We start from the raw sequence: 6,933 nt of genomic DNA, 5'->3' as shown, positions 1-6,933 counted from the left end.
ACTTAGTCATCACATTTCATCCTAGTGGCAGTTACCTATTCTACAGAGAGGTTAGTTGAAATTTACATTCGTGAGATTGTCCGCCTTCACGGTGTTCCCGTGTCAATTATTTCAGACCGAGGCACGCAATTTACCTCACACTTCTAGAGGGCTGTACATCGTGAGTTAGGAACGCGGGTTTAGTTGAGTACAACATTTCATCCACCGATAGACGGACAGTCAGAGCTCACCATTCATATATTAGAAGATATGCTTCATGCTTGTGTTATAGAATTTGAAGGTTCTTGGGATCAGTTCTTGCCACTTGCAGAGTTTGCTTATAATAATAACTTGGAGGTTCTTGGGATCAGTTCGAGCATTCAGATGGCTCCATATGAGGCATTATATGGAAGGTGATGTCATTCTCTAGTTAGCTGGTTTGAACCGGGAGAGGCTCGGTTGTTGGGTACCGATTTGGTACAGGATGTCTTGGATAAGGTCAAGATTATTCAGGATCTACTTCGCACAGCACAGTCTAGGAAACAGAGTTATGCCGGCCGTAAGGTTCATGATATTGCATTCATGGTTGGAGAAAGAATATTGCTACGAAAGAAGGGCATAACCTATGAAAGGTGTAATGAGGTTCAGAAAGAAGGGCAAGTTGAGCCTTAGGTATGTTGGACCCTTTGAAATTCTTGAAAGGGTGGGTGAAGTAGCCTACAAGCTTGCATTTCCACCTACTTTATCAGTGATTCATCCGGTGTTCCATGTGTCTATGCTCCAAAAATATCATGGTGATCCGTCCCATGTATTAGATTTCAGCTCAGTCCAATTGGACAAAGATTTGACTTACGAGGAGGAGCCGGTGGCTATTCTATCCCGGCAGGTCCGATAGTTGAGGTCTAAGAGTTATCCTTCAGTTCGAGTGCAATGGAGATGTCAACCGGTAGAGGCATCTACCTGGGAGTCGTCGGACATGATGAGTAAATATCCACACCTTTTCTCCAGCTCAGGTACTTTTTCTAACTCCGTTCGAGGACGAACGTTGTTTTTAGAGGTGGAGACTGTGATGACCCAAAATGTCATCTTTAAATTTTAATAATTAATTATGTGCTCTAAGACCTTGAAAAAGCACTATTTATCACTTCTCAACTTACGTGTGCAGTCCGTAAAATTTTCCGGAAAGTTTTTATGTGAAAATGGATTAAAATGCGAAATCGAGCCTTAAAACTCAACTGAGTTGACTTTGGTCAACATTTTAAGCAAACGGACATGGATCAATGTTTTGACAGTTCTGGTAGGTCCGTATCGTGATTTGGGACTTGGGCGTATTCCCGGAATTTAATCCGATAGGAGCTGGAAACCGATTATGGAAATTTGAATAGCTCCATTATGTCATTTAGGACTTGTGTGACAAATTTTAAGTCATTCTCGATTCATTTAATACGTTTTGGCACGAGATTTGCAAATTGAAAAGTTTAAAACTCAAAGATCGAATCGAGGTGTGAATTATAATTTCAGCGTTGTTTGACGTGATATGAGACGCCGAGTAAGTCTGTATTATGTTATGGGACTTATTGGTATATTTGTACGGGGTCCCGAGTACCCCGAGAGTAATACGGATTGAAATCGGATCAAGAATTGGACTTAAGGAAAATCTGAAATTTGGCCTTCTAGTGTAATCACACATGTAGATTTTTGACCGCAGGTGCGAGCTCGCAGAAGTGAGCATTCCACCACAGAAGCGGCCTGGGCAAGCTGGGCAAAATTCCGCAGGTGCGAAAACTTGCACGCACCCGCGCGTCCGCAGAAGCGGACTTTTCGACCGCAGGAGCGGAAGGCAGTGCAGGTGCGCATTTTTTCTCCGCAGATGCGAGGCCTCGCCTGGCAGCCCCACTTTGCAAATGCAAAAATTTTCTCGCAAATGCGAGGCCGCAGGTGCGAAAATATAGCCCGCAGATGCAAAAATGCTAGGCAGAATACATAAAATCGGGTCTTAGCCATTTTAAATCATTTTTTAGTTTTAAGTCTCGAATTTTGGCGATTCCAAAGGGGTGTTTTTCACGATTTTGAATTGGGTAAGTGTTTTATAACCAAAAGTGTTTATATTTCATAAATCCATGTCTATATTCATCACTTATTTCGCATTTAGATGCACGAAATTGGAAGTTTTGTAAAAACTTTCCAAAAACAAAAAATTAAGATTTGAGGGTCCATTTGACATCGGAATTTGATAATTTTTGTATGGATGGACTTCGTCTCTGAATGGGTTCGTAAGTTTTTCCGAGATTTGTGATGTGGGCCCCACTATCGATTTTAAAAATGAATTTCGGATTTTTATCTGAAAATTAGTAAATTCATATGGGATTAATTCCTATGAGTCGTATTAAGTATATCGAATTGTTTGTGAATAGATTTGATGCTTTTGGAGACAAATTCAAAAGGAAAAGTTGTGATCGAGTAATTAATTGAAATTACAAAGGGAGGTAAGTGTCATGGTTAACCTTGGCATGAGGGAATAGATCCCTAAAATTATTTGTTATATGAAATGCATGTGAACGACGTATAGGCGAGGTGGCGAGTGTCTATATGTCGTCAAATTAATTGTTTGCATAATTATTTGAAAATCATAAATTGTTCTAAGACACAAATTAATTATTTTAATAATTATTTCTTTCCTATTCTTTGATAAATATAAATTTTTGAATTCCTGCAATAATTGTTACGTGCTATTTGATTTTTGTGTATTAATTACTACTTGACATTTAGCATATTAAATATTAAACTGCCTATTTTCTCCCTGATTTCTATAATAAATTGCTATTTGTCATTGTTTGTTTCATAATTAAATCATAATTATTGTGTGCTTGTTGTCTTATAATTTTATATTAATTATATGTATTTATTGGGGCAATTTCTTCTATAAGAATTGGTAAATAAACATATTGGAGGAGTGGGTTGCACACCGCAACAGAATTGATTGAAATGAATATATATTGGGGGATTGGGTTGCACGCCGCAACAGACTTATTAAAAGTCCATATTGGAGGATCGGGTTGCACACCACAATAGACTTATTAAAAGTCCATATTGGGGGATCGGGTAGCACGTCACAACGGACTTATTTTAAAAAAATTCTATATTGGGGGATAGGTTTGCACTCCGCAACGGACTTATCTAAAAGTCTATATATGTACTTGATTAAAATAAATATATTATAGGATTGAAAATGAATATATTATGGGAGCGGTTCGCACGCTGCAACGGAAATTGGTTGAAATAATAATGGGTTATGACTGTTGAATTGCCTTCAATTATTATAAATGAGTTATCTGATTTATTTCTATTATTTGTTGTTGTTACTAATATTGCATACAAGTTAATGTAAGTGACCCGCCTTAGCCTCGTCACTACTTCGTCAAGGTTTGGCTCAGCACTTACCAGTACATGTTGTCAGTTGTACTGATACTACACTCTAAACTTCTAGTGCAGATTTCGGAGTTGGTCCCAACGGCGTACCATAGACTTGCTCGGATTTCAGCTACCAGAGGAGACTTGAGGTATAGCTACATGGCGTCCGCAGTTCTGAAGTCCCCGTCTATTTTACTTTTGCTTTGTGTTTATTTTCAGACAACTTATTTATATCAGACCTTTATTTGTATTATTCTAGAAGCTCGTGCACTTGTGACACCAATTGTGGGATGGTATTTACACACCATTATTTTTATGGATTATTCACTACATTTCAGACTTTACTTCCGCATTTGTTTCTTTGTTATTAATAAATTTAAAAATTGTTTTAAAATGGATAATATTATTCTAACGTTGGCTTGCCTAGCAAGTGAAATGTTAGGCGCCATCATAGTCCAAATGTGGGAATTTCGGGTCGTGACACATATGTTTCAACACAATCATACTACAACTGTTTTAGCTCATCAATCAAAGGTTGCAAATATACATCAATTAAACTTTTTGGATTACGTGAACTGAGGATAATACAATTTAAAATATATATGGACTAGTCATACACAACTCAGGTGGTAGATTATAAGGTGTAAGAAAGACATGCCAGCATGGATATGGTGTCGTAGATATAGAAAAAGGCGTAAAGCCATCCGCACAAAAACCTAACCAAATGTTCCTTAGTTCACTAGGAAAATCTAGATATGTCCTATCAAAGTGCTTCCAAGCTTCTCCATCTCAAGGATGACACATAACCCCAGGTGGTCTTCTATTTTCAAAGTGCCATCTCATATGAGGAGCAGAACGCATCGACACATATAACCTCTTTAACCTAGGTATAAGAGGTAAATAATGCATCGCCTTTACAACGACCATATTCCCGCTGGAAAGCCTCTTGAAACGAGGCTTTTCGCAAAATTTACAACTTTCTAAATTTGCATCATCTTTATAATATAACATGAAACCATCTTCACAATAATCAATTCTCATTGACGAAAGTCCTAACTTAGAAACCAATCTCCTTGCCTTATAGAAATCACCAGGTAAGTTGATATTAGGGTCAACTAGTTCACTCATAAGGTCAATGAAAGAGTCCATGGCTGCTTGAGAAATATTCCAATCAGATTTGATACTTAGTAATCTAACTGCAACAGACAGCTCAGAGTGCGGACTTCCTTCACGTAGTGGACGACTAGCTTCCTCTAACTGTTCATAAAAATGTTTTGCATCATCATTAGGAGTTTGTTCAACATTTTCATTGGGCTCATCCCCGAAGTGCACCCCAAAAGCATCCTGATGTTTTAACTTCAATACCACACAAGAGGGGGGTGATTTGTGTGGTGTCCAATTTTTCGGTTACATTGAATATAGAAGGACCTGGTTCTTCTAAGTGTTCCTTAACCTACTATTACTGAAATGGTAAATGCGAAAAGTAAAGAACACAAGTATTTTACTGTCACGACCCAATTTTCCCTCCGTGTGACGTCGTGACCGCACCTAGTCTCTACAACTAGGTAAGCCTAACACTTTGCAGAATAATGAAATAAAAATATAAATTTAACCAACTATTCAAAAATACACAACAATCCCCAAAACCCAGAACATCATGAATCACAAACTACATAAGGAAAGGTCTAGTGTCTCTATACTTCAGAATCTAACAAGGAAGATACAAAAAATAATCGACATGAGAAAGAGTAGAAGGGGACTCCGAGGTCTGTGGACGCGGAAGATATACCTTGAAGTCTCCAAAGCTGTCCCGACTCACTGATAGTGTAGCTAATAAGGTACACCTCGATCTGCACACGAAAAACATGTGTAGAGAGTAGCATGAGTACACCACAATAGTACCCAGTAAGTGACAAGCCTATCCTCGGTCAAGTAGTGACAAGGTCAGGTCAACCACACAAGCTAATACCCGGCTAGGATCTGAAATATCGAATCTCACGAACTGGCTGGCTAAGGCCTGAACATCTAAGGCTAAGGTCCTCTCGGCTGTCGGAAGATATGCCAACTCCCCAAACTCTCTGCCCGACATCTCAAGGCGTCGGCCACTACATTGGCCTTCCCCAGGTGGTACAATATAGTGATATCATAGTCTTTAAGTAGCTCCAACCACCTTCGTTGATGCAAATTAAGGTCTTTCTGCCTGAACAAGTGCTGCAAACTCCGGTGATCAGTGTAAATCTCACAAGGAACTCCGTACAAATAATGCCTCCAAATCTTTAAGGCATAAACAATAGCTGCTAGCTCAGGGTCGTGGACACGATAGTTCTTTTCATGCACCTTCAGCTGTCTGGACACGTAGGCAATCACCCTACGGTCCTGCATCAACACCGCGTCGAGGCCAACTCGCGACGCATAACAATAAACTATATAAGACCCTGAACCTGAAGGCAATACCAATACTGGGGCTATAGTCAAAGCTGTCTTGAGCTTTTGAAAGCTCTCCTCACACTCTTCTGTCCACCTGAACGGAGTACCCTTCTGGATCAACCTGGTCATAGGTGCTGCAATAGATGAGAAACCCTCTACAAATCGGTGATAATACCCCGCCAAACCAAGAAAACTTCGGATCTCTATAGCTGAGGATGGTCTGGGCCAACTCTGCACTGCTTCAATCTTTTTCGGATCCAGCTGGATCCCCTCACTCGATACTATATGACCCAAGTCTGAAGTGCAGTCATCAGGTGCTGCTCATGATCTTCCCTACTTCGAAAGTATACCAGAATGTCATCAATAAACATGATGATGAATGAGTCAAGATAAGGACGGAACACACTGTGCATTAAGTGCATAAAATTTGTTGGGACGTTGGTCAGCCCAAAAGACATAACAAGAAACTCATAGTGACCATATCTAGTCCTGAAAGTAGTCTTCGGGATATCTAGATCTCGAATCTTCAACTGATGTAAACCTGAACGTAAGTAAATCTTGGAAAATACTCTGGCACCCTATAATTGATCAAATAAGTCATCAATACGAGGCAATGGATACCTGTTCTTCACTGTGACTTTGTTCAATTGGCAGTAATCAATACACATCCGCATAGAACCATCCTTCTTCTTCACAAATAGGACAAGAGCACCCCAAGGTGACACACTGGGCCGAATGAAGTCCTTATTAAGCAATTACTGTAACTGCTTCTTCTACTGCTTTAACTCAGGAGGAGCCATACGATATGGAGGAATAGATATGGGCTGAGTGACCGGCAACAACTCGATGCCAAAATCAATATCTCTATCGGGCGGCATTGTCCGGAAGATCAGCTGGAAACACATCTGGAAAGTCCCTCACTACTGGAACTGACTCAACTGTAGGGGTATCAATACTGACATCTCTCACATAAGCTAGATACGCATCATACCCCATCTCAACCATTAGTTGAGCTTTAAGAAAAGAAATAACTCTGTTGGGAGTATACTCTAAGGTACTTCTCCACTCTAATCGCGGTAAACCTGGCATAGCCAGCGTCATGGTCTTAGCATGACA

The sequence above is a fragment of the Nicotiana tabacum genome, chromosome 2 (genome assembly GCF_000715075.1).
Source record: "Nicotiana tabacum cultivar K326 chromosome 2, ASM71507v2, whole genome shotgun sequence".
In the NCBI taxonomy this organism is placed as follows: Eukaryota; Viridiplantae; Streptophyta; class Magnoliopsida; order Solanales; family Solanaceae; genus Nicotiana; species Nicotiana tabacum.
The sequence above is the reverse complement of the archived record's forward strand: the minus strand, read 5'-3'. Positions refer to the sequence as shown.